Source organism: Cibotium barometz, chromosome 26 (genome assembly GCF_041138505.1).
Source record: "Cibotium barometz isolate CiBa-2024 chromosome 26, ASM4113850v1, whole genome shotgun sequence".
NCBI classification, from domain to species: Eukaryota; Viridiplantae; Streptophyta; class Polypodiopsida; order Cyatheales; family Cibotiaceae; genus Cibotium; species Cibotium barometz.
In genome coordinates, this window is record NC_141071.1 from 26262558 (window position 1) to 26281459 (window position 18902).

Below are 18902 nucleotides of genomic sequence, written 5' to 3' on the forward strand. Positions count from 1 at the left end.
TAGTTGTAGCAAAATAGAGTGGAACCCTTTCCGATTGAAGTAGTCAACATGGTTGTCACGGGGTGCAATGATGGGGATGTGAGAACCATCTATCGCACCAACGACGTAGGGAATTCCCCTAAGTGCCTCAAACTCTCGTGCTAAAGTTGCAAGCCGAGATCTTGAAGGCCATCTTATGTACATATTCCGGAGACCCGATTTTACAATTGCCTTGGAAAATGCAAGGATTATTTCACAACATGTGCTCTTAGCGCAACCATAGGTGTCACCAAGGCCCAGTAGTCCATCTCCTGTAGCAAGTCTGCTTAGAGCAATGGCTACCCTATCTTGAATAGACACAGGCATACGGAAGTTTGTGGTTTTCTTTTGCATGAATGGTGCTAGACTCCCACAAAGGTAATGAAAGGTTTCTTTGCTAACCCTAAGACGCCGCTTGAACATGGTAGCACTATAAGCACTTAGGAGATAGCATTTTACAAAGCCTTGAGGCCGTGGATATGCCCACGCTTGTCTGTGTTCATGACCCCTCCTACGGTTCGCAATCTTCCTCAACCTCACAGATCGTGTCATGCATTCGGTAACATGCAACCAAGTCTGCACTATGCACTCATCATTGTGCATGCTTGGTCCTTTAAGCAATTCATAGATCGCTATAGAACACAACCACGCACAATAGAGTGCAATGTCTTTGGACATGCCCATTGTCACCTGCAAATCCAAAACAAGTTGATACATATTAAATTCTCAGCTTATATGGCTTCTTAGGAGCTTAGAAACATTCATAAATCCATACAACGCATAGGAACAAAGCAACGTCGAGATCCCAAACTTTATAAACTCATACAAGAATAATAACAAGAATTTCCTCCGCCAAGGCTACTTGTTGCCCCCCTTCCTTCCTTAAGGAATTCACTCATTGTGGCATGCAATCCTGCCAATATCTTCAGTCGCTCCCTCTCCAAGGCAACATTTTGGCTAGAGGTCTCCTTGAGATGGTCCAATAGATGTTTCCCAGTATCGGCCATTGTGGCCAAAGATTCCTCATACTTGGGAGTCACTCGACGACTTGAGGACATGGGTGCTTGTGGCTTCTCGTCATCTAGTGCTATAGTTACTTCATCCTTGTCACCGCCGGGGAAAGTAGCATCATCCATTGTTGATGAAGAAGCGTGGCTAAGAGGAGTGACCGTGGCTCTATCGTGGTAATACTCATCCACCACATCGAACCATTTACATGTGTGCCTCCTGTCATTGCCAGATACCAAGTTGTGAGCTTTGTCCACTCTATATTTTGCTAGCACCGCTTGCCACTTCTTGCGACAACTTTCACTATCCTTATTGAAATCAGGGTGAATGCCGGCTAGCTTTGTGGCCACCTTTGCCCACAAGTTGACCCCTTGTTTCCCAGGATTGTTGAACTCCTCACTCATGCCCCCCCTGACATGAATGAGTTGGTCAACCCAAAAGTCTTGCCACTTGCTTTTCTTATTGTCGTTGTCGTCATCTTCCCCCAAGTCCACCACCGCCTTCTTTTTGGAGTTCCTGGGTTTCTTTGGCGCAGGTTGGGTCTCTGACACAATCTCCTCATCGCTAGGCTTCTTCCTCATGCCACGAACTCGCTTTGGTTGAGAAGATAAAGGGGGGTTATTGAGCGAGTTGGGTGATGGTTGGCTTCCTGGGGAATTGGGAATGGAACCCATGTTTGGGATACCTAGGGGGGATGATCGATTAGGAGGTCGCGCTACCATAGGTGAATGGGGGGGGGCGAAACATGAAGGGAGAGTTTGGAGAAAAGGAAGGAGAATTGAGCATGGCTTGGAAGCCATGAGGTGGCACATGAAAAGGAGGATGGGGAAATGAATAGAAATTAGAGTGCGGGAGAGAAGTTTGGGAGAAAATAGGATCATCGTCGCCTCGTTGTTGCGATGAATCAAATTCATGGCTCGTGTTGGAATCCATAGTACCTACATCAAACACGAAGAGAATATTAGCACCACATAAATTAAAAACACATAGATAAGTCATGATAATGGAAATGCGGTTTGTGAGGGGTCACCTTATGCGCTCGCTTCACGTTGCCTCCCGCCCTTTTCGCACACCCCTAAAAGAAAAACAAAAGCACACAATGTCAAAGGCATGGCAAGTGTACCACAAAAACATTAAAAGAAAGGTAAATGGGTGGATAAAAAGAAAGCATGATTGAAGTGCATGTAAAAGCACCTTGGAGAATGGAACTTGTGAAGCTTATTATGTTCTCTAGAAATTCTAGAGGGTACAAAATCTCACCCTAAACCCTTTAATTTATAGGAAATTGAAGGGTGTTGGGGGGGGTGGGGGGGGGTTTGTACGTTGGAAAATGAACGTTGGAAAATTAATGTTGGAAAATGAACGTTTTGAAAAATGGACGTTGGGAATTTCGTGGGCTCCTCCTGCACGTGGAGGGTGGAATACTTTTGGGCGAGGGGGGGGGGTCGGCACAACATCAACCCCCTTCTTCCATCACGTGGCAAGGGGGGGGGGGTGGATTTCCACCGCCCACTGTGAATGCAGAGTGCCATGGGGCACTCTGCGATTGCAGCGCAGGCTGGCGGCAGCTTGGCTGCCGCCTTATCTGAACCCGCCCATAGGGACACTATCGACGGACCAAATTTTCATAGATTATTGAGGTAGAAACGTGTAAAATATTGAACATTTCTAACAATTGTACATAGGTTAAATAAATGTTACAAGTCCATCGTACAATTGTTAGAAATGTTCAATATTTTAACAAAAATTTGGGCTCTTGCCTTGTCTAATTAATTAATGTGATTGAAAATTTTCATCAGACTAATTAATTATTCGCAACACAAAAAAACGTTGTGGGGGCATATTACCTTTAGAAGTATTAGTGTTTTTCCTCCACTTTAAGTAGTACCCTAACATACCCTTCAACAAGGAACCTTTAGGAGTCCTTTAAATCATGGAACCAAGGGCTTGGTGTGTTTGGGAAATAGGTGCCTCACCTAGGAAAAATGTCAGATGAAAATCCACAATCACCAATTGAGAGATTATTAATTGAGTTGGCAAAATTCGATATTAGTGTATAATTTTCAAAAGTATAGTTATTATTGTCAATTTTCCAGCTTCATCATGACTGAAAAGGAAGTGTGTATGTTTCCTAAAAATGAGTGAAATTGCTAAGCAAAGGATGAGAAATATCTATACAAACTCATATGGTTTCAAATTTGGGATGCGTGTCACATGTGTATATATACATATATATACATGTATATATATGTATATAAATATATATACACACATGTATATACACGTGTGTGTGTATATATACATGTGTGTGTGTGTGTTTTCGTTTTAGACGTAATACAATACCCCCTACAGTTAAATAACAAATTCAAAAGACACTCTATACTCAAGATATGAATGGAAACATGATATATTTCATCATTTGTGTAATACATCATGTTTTTAGAGCACTGAGTCTCAAGTAAAACTTCAAGATGAAATTTAGATCTAGTGATAGAAAAAAACACAACAAGCCGAGGCAGATCCTCAGTAGAGAAACCCTTTTTCACACATGCAATCCAGAGAAGGTGAGTCATGTTTCTTGCATCCATACAAACAGACAATAAAATGTGTTAGTTCGGATGTGTCTTGCAAGTGTTAGGGGACTCAGCCACTTGTCATCGATGTCACTCAACATTACACATGTCATAGGTCTCTTAGTAGTAAAAAATCCCTAAAAGAAATTATATCAAGAGGCAAGCTATACCAAATCCAGGCAGCTAATTATCCAATCAGGGAGTGTTGAGAATATCCCATAAAAAATTTACAACTTCTTTATTTATCATGCTAGGTCAAGCCTAGATATGATGACTTATCTTTTAATTTCAAATGCTTTATAATGGTGTATGGACCAATGAATACCAAAGGTGTAACTGTAAAGTACACACATGCTTCATTTTTGTTAATGAAAAAGAATTTTTATGCTCTGTACAAAAATCTGCCAATTGAGGCACAATTACTTTAGTTTGAGGCACAATTACTTTAGTTTGAGGCACAATTGAGGCACAATTACTTTAGTTTTTTCAAAGTTACACTGTATACTTCACCAGAAGGATCCAGATCTGAATATGCAAATTTAGACCATTATATGTGAACTCAACAAATGTCCATGAGTTATAGTAATTAGAATACTCTATTCATGTTTTTTCATTCCTTCATTATATCCCAAAATCAATACCACAAAGAACATCACATTAACCCTTAGATTAAAGCATGTAGAGCCTATGTGTAGGCAAAAACTACCCATAATCAAACCAGTCAAGGGATGCCTCTGCTGTGTCAGTAAAAAGTAATATGATTAGGTAAAAAGTCTCATCACATGTCATAGCCCAATATGGAAATTTTCAGAAAAAAGCCAAAAACTTCTGTACCAGTAGAAAACCTCAAGCTAATGCCCACTGTATGGACATAATTTACTCAAGATGATCACCAACTAGGAAAAAACAGAGCATGGGTAGAATCCAAGGAGAAAATCTGAGGGTTTAGATGAAAACCTCCATATGAAGGTCAAACCAGATAGAGGCAAGAAGCCCTGAGCCATACCTAACAAGTGTTGTCCTTGCAACAATGTAACAAAAAATAGACCAGAAAAACATCATTTGTGGTGCATAGTTTTAAGTCAGAACCTTTTCTAGCCTGTAAACTAGTTCAAGAAAACCCTTCATTTAAGAACTCCTCAACATTTCTACCAGTGTATACAGACACCAGGTAACACTGTTATCTCAAAAGGATACCAGGTCTTGCAAAAAGACCACTCCAAAACTACATTCCAAATCAGGTCCCAAGTGGAGCTGGAACCCAAAAATGTAGTAAATACCCCGAAAACTAAACAGAGGATAGAAGGCATCCATACCTAACCAATACAAAAGTTGGAGAGGAGACTTAGAATCTCATAGATAGACAGAGTAGAGGAGAAGTGAATCTACTTCCCAAACATTGCCAAGACAGAGTAGAGGAGAAGTGAATCTACTTCCCAAACATTGCCAAGACTAGGTGAAAACAATAAAGAAAATTTTTCCAATACAGTTAGTCAGAAAAAGCCATGATGTGTTCTCCCAAGACCAGTATAATTCAAGTTTTGATTAGAAGGGTAGGCATTCCATACCTCCCAAATTTATTAGTTAAGAAACCTACAATAGGTGTAGAAACCTAAGCAAAGCATAATACCTTACACCAAGAACCATTTACTTCACATTTTACAATCCATAGGCAGCAAATGAAAACCATTGATGATCAGAAGGTGACCCAGACAAAAATAGAGCTTAGAGCACTGCAAAATCTCAAGCAGGCAGCATCAAGCCCATGCACTAAATATCCTAACAACCAATATCCATCATTCTTCTATCAGACCCAACAGATCATTAGCATCTGCATAATACTGCATCAACTTGCAATGAACCATTTAAAAATGTAAGCCAAGTTATATGAGAACAGAAAAAAGGTCTCCCACCGCATGCAAGGAGTAGAGTCATGACAACAAGCCAAATGCAGAATAAGTGAGTGAATAGATCGCTCACCTTAACTTATATAGGAGATGTTCTTCTTTGAAAGGTTTCCCTCTAGAATGTATGGTAGCATGTATCTGCTAAATACGCCAGTCCACAACCACCACAAAACAAGCCAGATCAGCAAATCCAGAGCCTCAACCTCCAAGCCATGAAGTGCTAAACACCAAGAAGAGCCCCACCTAGGATAGGGTATTTGTAGAAAAACCAAATACGGGATCTCGACTCCAAACAAGAGAGAAACATAACCACTAGCAGTTAGATAATAAATGACAATCCCAAAATGGTGTTCATATCGCCAACTATAATAGAACCCTCCATCAAGGCACTAAATAAGTCATCTCCCCTTAGTTCGGAGTTTATTTCTTAAAAAAACAAAAAGAACTCAATATGAGAGTTTATTGAAAAAAATATTTTCAGGGAATATTTAATAAAAAGAATTTTTTAGAAGAGAAATGTGTGTGTGTGTGTGTGTGTGTGTGTGTGCCCACCCTTACCCAGGCACCATACTCTAGCGGAGGCAATAGGCCCCAAGAGTATGGGCCTACTGCCTCAAGAGAGAAAGGAGAGTTGTCGGGCTGAATTTGAGCCCTGGCCAATCATTCGAAGCTAAACTGTTAGTCAGCAAATTAATCATGTCAGACTTTTGAAACCCATTTGAACAAAACTTATTTACTAGTTTGGAAACATCTTTAAAGGCAGTAAATACATCTGAACATGAATACACAACCAAGTGAAATGGTCCCAGGATAGTATTCATGGCTTGTATGAAAGGTCTATTACTTTTTCTCTTGACAAACTCTGCTGGGATCACATGTAATTTATCTCGTTTCCATGAGTATTTAGTAGAATACTCTCCGAGAAAAGGAGGATCTAAGATTATTTCTAAATTTAGATATGTAGTTTTTGTGATGAATTTGGAATCTCCAAAATCCAAAAACTGTAGATAGGTAGGCTCTATGGATATAGTATCCAAGGGGTGAATATCTTTCAAAAGATGCTCAAATTCAACACAATTTATTCCCAAAATATCATCCATATATCTAAAAGAATGCTTAAGCTTTTCCAGTATATCCTTATGTTGCATAGAAGCATGCTTAACAAAAAAGTTATACTCAAAAAAGAAAAAATATAAATCACACATTACTGGAGAGCAGGAGAATCCCATGGGGATACCTTTCATTTGTCTGAAAGCTTGGTCTCCTAGCTGAACAATGTTATGGTTAAATGACCATCACAAGACATCTTGAAACTCATAATTATCCATAGATTGAGGAAAAGGTAAAATAGATTTTTTCACCCATTTTGCATTTCTAGACATAGTGATTTTTGAAAAACCAAGGTTTTTCTTCTTTCAAACACAATCACATACATTATTTAAAATATTAATCAATCTTGAATCACCAGTTAGTGGTATATTTTCATAGCATTGAGTGATATCTACCGTATATATTAAATAGATAGTTTTTGGTAGATTAAGCAATACCTCAGTTGAGTTTTGAACCACCCAGAAGGTATTGGTGTTGATCCCAAGGAAAGCAAACAGATCCTTTTGTTTTTGTGCACAAATCACGTTATGGAAATCTAGCATTATGAGATTTAGTATCTGAGTGATAGTGTCAGTGATGTCATTGATGAATACACAAGAAGATGCATTTGAAATCCATCTAAATTTGTTTTTATGTATTTTGAAAGTAGGAAAGAATACAGGCAGTTTGGAGTTAGGATAGCTAAAACCCTTCTCTGTCAATTTCTCCTGGAGGAGTACAGAAGTATCATAAGGATTTTGGGAGAGTATAAAACTCTACTCCCTCTAGTCTTTTTTTAGCTGCTAAAAAGGCCAACTGTTTACAGATAAAAGAAACATTATTTGGGGATTTATCTATCCCAATTATCATAAACTTGTCAGTAATCAAGTAAAAATCTTTTAAAATATCTGAAGTTATCCATGAATTATCATTAGATAACCATTTTTTAGGGATTTTGTCAATGAAGCCCATGAAAATACCAGGAATAGAACATGAGATTGCAGTTGAATCTCTGGCTCCAATTGGTGCTTGTCGACAATGTCAGCCGCACAGTCCAGTAGGGCATCAATGGCCAAATGTGGGTTTAAAGGCTCAGGAGGTATATGATTGAGCCCTTGTTTTAACAATTTCCTAAAATCAATATTTTCAACAAGGTTCAGGTCTATAGTATAGACATGCATACCAAAATCCTGAAAAGGAGTAGTAAATTTCAAAATTCTTTACAAAAACAAGGAGGATTTTACCCATACGAAGGAAGTCTGTTCTGTAGAATAAAGGCTTAAGTGGAGTAGTGTATTTCCAACCAATTGTAATCCTCTCCAAGCAATCATGGTTCCCTAGAATCATATCAAAGCACATGAAAAAATGTTCATTGGAGAGACAAATTCAAAGAATTTATTAGCAAAAAGGTAATGCACAAAACATGAATTAGTTGGATTCTCTTCAGGAGTACAGAGAGTCCATCTTCTAGTGGGTTAGGTACCTAAGGCTAGGCAAAACTTCTAAAAACAAAGAATGGAGAGTGGGTAAAAAAGGGGAAAGGCAAGAGAAGGAATGGGAAAGTTGATTTTAAATGGAATGTTATATCACTTTTATTTAATTTATAACAATAAATTCACCCTCATTTTGAGAGGGTAAATTTCACCTTATATATTATCCTAACATTATTTATCAAGAAATAGTGGTTTGAGATATCTCCCAATGAGTGCGTATGGAAATTTTAGCTTGGCGCTTTCAGCTCAGTAAATTTATGTACTCCTTTCCTCTTAGCCGCTTTTACAAAATATGGCACTTTTTTAGCTATGTGACTCAAAAGAAGGCTCATGCTTTCTATTATCCTTGAGCCCCTTAACATTCCATGAAACCCCATCTACTTTCCCATTCATTGTAGTGTTATAGAGGGTACCATATCCACCTCATCCTCTTATAAGTTTTGCATCTCCCTTTCTTTAGATTATCGTCTTCCATCATTTCTTGTCAAAGCTTCACCCATGCTTATCCAAATTCCAATCAATTTTTTGTTGAGCGGATTCATCACTCTCCTCTTCTTGTAGTACATCAAATGAATTCCTTGGAAATAAATGGGAGAGGATACAGTTGGTATCTCCTTGTTGGTAATTTCTAGCTCACGCTTTCAAAGGTTCTGTTCTCACAAAATTGGATCCTCAAGAGATGATAATATTACATTTCTTTTTCTTTGAAATGCTTGAGATAATCTAGAAAGTATAAGTTAACTTTAACTAGAGTTACAAAAGATTACGTAATCGAACCCTTTAAAAAAAGAGTAAAGGGTATTCCCTAATGCAAAGGAAACGATGGTATACATTGGGAGACTCTTAATAAGATACATTGGCATGAATAATACTAGGAGAATAGATGCACAGTTTAGCAAAGTAAGTGAATTATCATCCACAATCCACTATGCTTATTATTGTAATCATGGATTAGTGATGGAAATGGCCATGGACCTCTGGTTCCATAGAAAGTCTTGAGAGTTCAACCAATGTGGATGGATTTTCTTAGGAAGCAACCCAAGCTTCTAATAGGTTTTCTATTTCTATGTGAGCTTTCCAAAACTTTACATATGAAATATGCAAAGTTTGGGAAGCAGCCCAAACTTCTATAATAGGTATTCTACTTCTATGTGAGCTTTCCAAAACTTTTTATATGAAATATATGCTTGGTTTTTTGTTAATAAAGAACTTAAATACTCATTGAGAATACAAGCTCTATACACATAGAAGGCAGCCATACAATATTTCACACATCCTTTTAAGTGTCTTTTTAAATTACATCTCATACATCTTGAGGCAGAACACAATTACAACCTCTAATGTATAAAACTCATATCTAGGGAACAAGATACTTTCATATGCATGTTTCTAGGGCTAGTGATCATGGCTAGTAATCACGTGAGTAATAGCATCTGATTTTCCCACTATTTTATCTTTGATTTTCTCAAGGATTCTAGGGGTTCTAGAAGTTGCTTCTCTCATCTACAACTATATAGCTAGGAGAGTGAAGTTGAAGGGACACCCTCATGGTAGGGGGTTCAATCGATTTCTCATCATCCACGAATATATTCTAGGTGTACCTGTTAGTCCTTCCCCTCCTATAGTGTGAACATGGCCATACACATGGTCCTTGTGACTCCTAGCATAGTTGCTTTTTGACAAGCGTCACGCTTGTTTTTTTAGCATTTTGGCCATTAAAGACTTACAAAATTTTTAAATGCTTGTCAAAAATTACTATGAAATACAAAAGAAGAGAAAGGGGTAGGAATGATGACGAGTTCATCTAAAATGCAACAAAAAAACACACATACGTGTTTGCTACAGCATTAAAATTGTTTGTACAACTGCTACATTGGTGTGTTTGAGGCGCCCTCGTGTAGAGAAGGGGCACACAAGATGCAAAAACACCTAAAGGGACCCTTCCAGTCTTACCTTACCTATGGCCATGCTGACCCAAAAGCTTAGGCATGCCATCGTCTCTAGCACACAACCACAAGTTTGTTGTCAATGCCATGCCCAACACCATAGATATGCTATGGCCATCATGCTGCCAAAAAGATACCAATGAATATCATCCCCTGCCCCTCTCTTGCACACAGAGCCACTAAATCAATATGGGACTCTATTTTTAGTACTAGTGTAATGACCCATCTCCAATGGGTAGAAGGGTAGGAGCTAGGCACATGGTACACCATTCAAAGACATATGTACAATGAAGGCATTTTGGCATGCAATCCTCTTTCTTTTTGTGAGTATGTGCGCTACAGTCCTCCCCCCCTCTTTCTCTCTCCCCTTCAGCCTCTCCCCTTCAGCACTGTCACATTCTCTCTCAGAGCTCTCCCTCTCCCCCCCAACAAACACACACGCATATAGACTCTCTCTCTCTCTCTCTCTCTCTCTCTCTCTCTCTCTCTCTCTTCGAAACACCCCCATCGACGAGCTAATGAGAGAAGCAACAGCCTCCACGTTTCAATCTCTGCATGCAAGTTAACAAATCATGTGTGAGAGAGAGAATATAGCTATGTGAGAGTGAAGAAGCACCCTCTTCGGGGTTTCAAACTATATGCAAGAAAATAAAGCCCATGAGAGAGAGAGAGAGAGAGAGAGAGAGAGAGAGAGAGAGAGAGAGAGAGAGAGAGAGAGAGAGAGAGAGAGAGAGAGAGAGAGAGAGAGAGAGAGAGAGAGAGAGTATACCTATGTGAAAGAACTCCATGTGCACAGTTTGTCAAAAATAAGCTCTACACAAGCACTTGCACACAAAATACTAAACCCATGAGAGAGAGAGAGAGAGAGAGAGAGAGAGAGAGAGAGAGAGAGAGAGAGAGAGAGAGAGTTACCTGTGTGTGGGGTGGAGAGAAGATAGAATATAGATGTGTGAGAGGGAAGAAGCACCCTCCACGGGGTTTCAAACTACATGCAAGCAAATAAAGCCCATGAGAGAGAGAGAGAGAGAGAGAGAGAGAGAGAGAGAGAGAGAGAGAGAGAGAGAGAGAGAGAGAGAGAGAGACTTACCTTGTGGGGGGGGAGAGAGAAGATAGAATATAAATGTGTAAGAGGGAAGAACCCTCCGCAGGGTTTCAAACTACATGCAAGCAAATAAAGCCCATGAGAGAGAGAGAGAGAGAGAGAGAGAGAGAGAGAGAGAGAGAGAGAGAGAGAGAGAGAGAGAGAGAGAGAGAGAGAGAGAGAGAGACTTACCTTGTGTGGGGGGGGGGCGACAGAAGATAGAATATAGATGTGTAAGAGGGAAGAAGCACCCTCCGCAGGGTTTCAAACTACATGCAATAAAGCCCATGATGAGAGAGAGAGAGAGAGAGAGAGAGAGAGAGAGAGAGAGAGAGAGAGAGAGAGAGAGAGAGAGAGAGAGACTTATTGTGTGTGGGAGGGGAGAGAAGGAAAGAGCTATGGTGGTAAAAGGCTATAGGAGTTGTAGGCAAGAAATGTATGTGAGGGGAGATGGTCGTTGTGTGTGTGAGAAAAGTGTGTGAGAAAAGGAGAGAGTGATGAAAGAGAGACTATCGCTTATTATAACAATTTGAATTAGTCTTTAAGAACTATAACATGGCCCCCCATATGCACTTTAATTTGAATTTTAAACTCTCTCTATATAAAAATTTCCTTTCTCTCCCCCCTCCTTATCATTTGCATGTGGAACCAAGAAAAGTGAAACAAAGTTCTTGCTATTAGCTAGTAGATTTCTTGCTAGTAGATGCCTAAAATACTCACCACATGGCAGTAAGAAAAGTCAACATGGCTTCTCCTTTTATATATAGTAAGATGGACCACAAACATATGCTTACCAAAAGTCTACCTAGCCCTTAGTCCCTCCACTTTGTTTGGGCTTTGATGGGGCACCAAAATACCCTAAAGAGATGCTTACCCCCTCCAAAAGGACCCTAAGAGTCTCTTTGGCCAGATTCATAATTGCCATTCCCAATACCTACTATACAACACCATATATATGACAAATGCCCTCCTTGACCCTCTTTTGCACACAATGCCACAAATTCATTAGACACTCTACCTTACGTTTGGGCCAAAGGTGGCTAAATCGTAATCATAAATTTACATGAGGCCACTTATTGTGTTAACAATTTGTATTTGGGGGATCTTGTCTTTGATGTCATGTGAATAATACAAGCTCAAACAAGTTATGAGTAATGGAAAAAATTGGGTTTCCTATGTTCAATAGTATTCTTTGTCTCTTTCTCGTTTCACTCTCATCTGTTGAAGTGTGACCATAGCCCAAGCCTAAGGCTCCAATTAACTTGTGATGGCATAGTCTTAAGTTTCTTCACGACTATTACACCCTTTCTTGGGTGGTATTTAAGGAAGGGTAGTAAGATTAGCTGTAAACATTTTATTTATTAAAATTATGATGGTAAGAAAGATGCATATGACGTACTTTCTTGGCTTAGCTAGCTTGATAATTATTATTCAGGGAAAAAATTCTCCAAGCATAATAAAATCAAGTGCACTACTAATCATCTAGTGAAGAGTGTCTCTTTATAGTGTGGAATGCCAACAAGAATAGCTGTCACACACCCCAGACTTTGAGATCTTTTAAGAAGTTGATCAAAAACTATGTTCTTTCTCCATAATACAAGGCTAGGGCTAGGTAATAGTGGGACATCTTATATCGATTGGAGGAAGAGTGTATGTCCACCTTTGTTGATAGATTTGGTAGACCATTCTTCAACTGCAAGCCATATACAGGGTCAATGAGAGGGAGCAAAAGAGGAAATTCATAGTAGGTTCTAGACCCACTATTAGAGCCAAAGCTTATTTTTTGCCATTTCTTTAGCTATGAATTAATGGATTTCCAAAAACTATGTTTTTTAACCATAATACAAGGCTAGGGCTAAGCAACAATGGGACATCTTACACAAATTGTAGGAAGAGTCTATGTCCACCTATGTTGATAGATTTTGGTAGACCCTTCTTCAATTGCAAAGGCATATACAAGGTCCATGAGAAGGAGCAAAAGAGGAAATTCATAGCAGGTCTTAGACCCACTATTAGAGCCAAAGCTCAGCTTTGCCATTTCTTTAGCTACGAATTAATGGATTTCCAAAAGAGGCAAAGAATTTTGAACATCAAGTGGCAAGACCCAAAAAATTGGCATTCTTTTTAAATAAATTTGGCAAACCCAAAGGTAGCAAGATAACAATTCTAAGAGGGTTGATAATTCTAGAAAGCATAACAAAGGGGACTCCAAGCGTGTCATTTGGTGTTATAAGTGCGACAAAGAGGACCATCCTGCAACAACAGATTGCCTAGAGAAGAAGAAGAGCGACGTGACAAAGCTGCTTATGATTAAGGATGACGAGGAGGATAGTTCATTCAAGCAAGAGGGAAATGATGATCATGAGTATTCCAACTATGAATATTGTCTTATGAGAATCAAAGGAGCTATTAATGGTAAAGATGTTACTATTCTTCTTGATGATGGTAGAAAACATGACTTCATTTATAAAAGAACTACGAGATTGCTTAACCTAGGGTCTATGCCCTCACGTTATAAGGTTAAAGCTGATTTCATTAGCACAAAGAATGATTGCACTAAGGTAGTGAAAGATTTAGGTGTATGTATCAAACCTTATGAAGAAAAGGTATTTCCTAGTAGCACCTTTGTAGGGGGTAGATATTATACTAGGCATGCCATGGAAATGTAAGATCCCTCTCATTGTACATCTAGATCTACTTGGGTATGTGCAAAGTTGGTGTATTTATTCTAGTGAGAGAAAACTGCATTACTAGAAATTTTATCTAACAAAGCAAAATGGGAGTAGTTTAAAGTTCCTAAAATTATTTAAAAATTTTAATTCTAGAAAAATAAGAATGAGAAATTGGTCAATTGGAATAAAAATTATGAAAAATGTGCATAGATGCATATAGGGTACAGATGTGCATATTTGAACCTAGAAGCTTGACTTTGCTTAGATGATATAGAATTCTTAAGAATGAAATAAATTTTGCTAGATGTGCTCAAAAATTATTAGAAAATTTAGAGGTTAATTCTTGCAAATTAATATGTGTAAGATGTTCACATGGTGTGTTGTGCAAGTGGGTATAGGTGTGGATAAAATCCACATGTGTGTACATGTGCGGATAAATACACATACCTTGGCCATAGAAATGTGGGTGTTATGGGAAAATTTAATAAGGATTATGAAATTGAGGATTTAGAAATGATAAAAAAAATTAATAGACCCATCTGAAACCTAGCCATGTGGATTTATGTATTAAGGGGAAATTAAATGGATGTATCCCTTTTGAAGAAATTACAAGGGTAAAGTGTATGGTCTTGTGTGCATGGTATAAGAATAAGGGTCAAATTTATATTAAAAATATGGTAAGAGGAGATAATATCAAGACTTGAACCACGCTTGAGTTAAGTGGAGTTGAGAACTAGTTAAATTCAATTTCATGTAAGTGAAAAGGGAATTGTGGGCTAACTTCACACTTGGTGGTTGGTTGGTGCATGTCTTGGGGCCCCCCTAACCAAATCATAAATACCCCCCCCCTCTCATTTTTTGAAACCTACTTCTGGGAGCTTCATGCTATCATTTTCATCATATTTAAGTTAGCTAGTGTGAGTACTGGGTACAATGATTGGTAGAATTGTGAGTAGTAGTTAATGAAAAATTGTTCTACTTTGGGCACTAGAACCAAGGAGAAAGACTCGCAAGCTTTCAAGCTAGTGGAGAGGTGTACATCAACTCCTTACAACCCCTAGTCTCAACACTTTTAAGCATATATTAAGGTTGGTTATCATTATCATCCCTTACGCCAAATTTTAATTTTTTGAAGTACATTTTGAATTGAATTAGTTGAAATTTTATTTATTTCTTTGTAATTAAATTCTTTGTATATTAACAAAGAAAAGAAAATGGTCAATTGGATGATTTTGTATCACTTTTTGATCTTAAATTTCCCTTAGTTGAATTAGATCAAATGAGAGAAAGGCTTATATTCATTAATTACATTATTTTAGTCTCTAGAAAATTCTCTGAGAATTAATAGAGAAAAGGATCAAATTTGGAAATAACATATTATTAAATCAAGTATATATAATAAGCATATTTAACCTTAGAAGTTAACCTTTATCATTTATATCCTTAAATGGTTTATTCACAACAACCTATTTAAGGCTTAGAGCATAAATAGATTAACATATCCCAAGAACAAGAGTATTGGATTAATTTTTGGTACTAGTCTAAGGCGATATAAATAGGTTAATAGTGCATAGTCTAAAGTACACATCTACATGTGTATATGAATTCGTGTAAGTGAATGTGCATCTAGGTGCATATGAGTTTAAAAATGATGCCCTAGATTTTTATTAAGTCAGACCTTAGAATAATTATTTAGCTAGACCTTAGGATTAGGAACTTATTAAGGATAAGAGCTCAATAAATAGAGAAATTATTACTCTAGAATACGAGGATTAACCTAGAAATATAAGGATTAACCTAAAATAGAAGTCTTGATTAACCTAAGATAGAAAGGAAATAGAAGTCTTGATTTTTAGGAATTAATTCATAAATTTGTACAAAAGTGTATATTCCTTAGGGATGCACACTAATGTGCACATGGTGCACAAATGTGCAACCTTTAATGTGCAACCTTTAAATAAGAAATAAGTTTTGGAAAGACCCTAACCCTAGAGAGACAAAGATAGAATTAAGCTTGTAGAGAGAGAAAGTGATTTTAAGTGGATAAGAATACCTTGGATCAATTGATTTTAGTGGGATGCCTAAAATTGCTTAAGTAGAATACTAGAGAGAAAAAAAAGGAACTTAGAAAGAGAAAGTGGAAAGATTCCTTGAGCAAGTCTAAGATCAAGTTAGAAACCTAGGATTAGCTAAAAGAAATATAGTAGACCTTAAAAATATTTAGATTAAGTCGATTCTCTTAAGAAAAGAAGATTTCTAGAGAGAAAAAGCCTTCGGCATCCCTTGACTCAAAGGTTAAGATCACTCTAATTGAGGAAAAGCGTGGATCCCTAAAGTAAATGGAAGATACTTTGTAATCAACTAGATTGAAAGTCTCTTATTTAAGAATAGGACATAGGGAAGTAAATATTATGCACCTCCTTTTTGATGAGGGAGGTGGCTTTGTTGCTATATATAAGTGCAGCCGTATACAGCGTGAAATATGCACCTCCTTTTTGATGAGGGAGGTGGCTTTGTTGCTATATTTAAGTGCAGCCGTATACAGCGTGAAATACCTCTAAAAAAGATGAATCATGCTCACATAAACCACCTAGTGACTCCAAGAGTTCACTATTGAAGGTGGTGAAACTCAACTCGTTCACCATCGGCATGGGGCTTAGCGCATCTGCTACTATGTTAAATTTACCTTTTTGGTAACAGAGTGTAAGGTCAAACTCCTATAGGATCTCCGCCCACCGAGCTTTTCTACCCTTTAACTCACTCTGACTTGAAAGCCATTTGAGACTTTCATGATCCATTCGGACTTCAAACGTAGTGCCGTGCAAATAATGTCACCACTTTTTTAAAGCATAAATAATAATAACTCTTGCTTGTAAGCCGAGTAGTTACATTGGGTATGGTCAAGCTTCTTGATTTCAAATGCAACATGGCATTCCCTTAGCAATAAAATTGGCTCCAATGGCCTCACCACTAGCGTCTCTCTCCAAAACAAACATCTCATTGGGATTCGCAATGCTCAATATTGGTGTTGTCACAATGGCCACCTTGAGCTTCTTAAAACATCTTTGTTGAGGATCCCCCTAACAAATAGTTTTATCCTTTGTCTAACTTTCAAAATTGATCATTTTGGCCTTTGACCAACAGCCTCATAATTCGACCCCGAAATCGAGGCACACCCAAAAACCATGAAAAATTACAAAAAATAGCGAGAAAACGACGACGAGCCATATTCAGGCTACTTTTTGAGGGTCTAAACGATAAAATCACGGACGGCTCAAGAAAACAAAGTTGTAGTACTCCAAAAATACTACAAATCCCTCATACAGAGTTTTTCAAAATTCCTTTTAGAACACCCTCAAAAACGTGCTGCAAAATAGGAAAAAAAATTCTCAAAAAAAATTTCATCTTGAGACAGTGATGGAAAATAGGTTTTAGGACCTCCTCTTCCATCTGGAAAGTTCCTAGCATACGCTTTTTTCGAAAAAATATCTCGAGGTTCATGTGCGTATAGCGCCTAAGCTAATTAGGACAAACGGACACCCGTTTGATCCAACAAAGAGTACGCTAACCCTCTGGAGGTTGTAAAACGAGCTGTGGGAAAGTATAAAGAGCCAAAATAAAAAATTAAAAAAAATTGCTCATTAAGGAGCATTCAAGTACTCTGATTTTGGCCACAATAGAGAGATTTCCTGCAATTACACAAGAACTGAACCCAATGGTTGACATCTTCAAGTCATTGTGATCCATGCCGCCAATTCACCTCCCCATGCCATTGACAATGCCTATAACAAGTGTGTCATTAGGTTGTATACACCATATGATTTTGATCCCACCAGGCTTTGGTCCTTTGCCTAACATTCCTGTAAATCCTATAAGTACCAACGCATTCCTGGATGCCCACACCTTGGACATACTGACTAGTCTAGGAAGGGGGTGGCCCAAGGACTCGGCGAGTCTCGTCCGACAAGAGCACTCACATACGGCCTCAATGACTCATACAGAAATATGGCCGTGCAAATTTCTAAAATTATGGGCAAATACGACGGAACAACAGACCGTGTTCAATTTATTCAAATGTTTGAACAGAGATGTGAAGCCTTTGGAAATCCCAACTGCCCCACTAAGGTACATGCATTGAACTTATGCTTAGAAGGAAAAGCTAGTCGATGGTTCATCACATTAATGCTGGCGATCAAGACCAACTTCAAAACCTTGAAATCAGCCTTTATACATGGCTTTTCCAGGCAAGGTGATCGATGGAGTGTAGTAACAAAACTCTATTCAATTGAGTGTCAACCACATGAATCCATTAGAGATTTTATCCTTCAGATAAAACTCTTGGACTCACGTTATGAGTCATGGGAAAAATTAAACGATGTTCAATTGAGGAAATGTTTCATGATGGGCTTAAAGAATAATAGCTTACATAACTTGATCATTGTATCCAATCCGGAAACATTCGATTAATGTTGCAAGGAAGCAATACGTTTAGATGACAACATGCTAAAAGATGATCATGCTACGAGGTGTTCCTCATCTAAACCAAATGAAGCAATGGCAAAAGAAAGATCGATCTTGGAATTGACATTTCCAGAATTTTATGCAGCCTTGCTTAAGACCTTACATAGCCAACATCTCGAAGAGAGGATGAAAACCTTCAAAATCAGACATCCTTAATGCCTAAAAAAATGACGAGTAAAATGCCTTCTGTTGAATGCAATCACTATGACCATCCCAATCCTCATTGTGCATACAAGGCACTTGTTTTTCTATACTGCATGTATTGTAAAACCTTTGACCATGATAGTAATAAGTGTCCTGCTTCATCCACAATGGACTCAAAACCTCCATCCCCCGTGCACCAAACAAAAATAGTCCAAAGGGTAGAAACTGCTCATCAAGAGGTAGTTAATCGGACACTTCAGTGTTTCTATTATCGTGGATCTCACAAGGTGGCAGACTGCACAGTTTGGAATACTTCCATGCCCACATAGTCACTCATACCTTGCGACCAATGTGTGAACAGTGTGGCATTGATCACATGTTCCAAGATTGCCCAAGACGAGTTGCTTCAATGCAACTTGTCTCACAAAATACAACTCTTAATATCTTAAG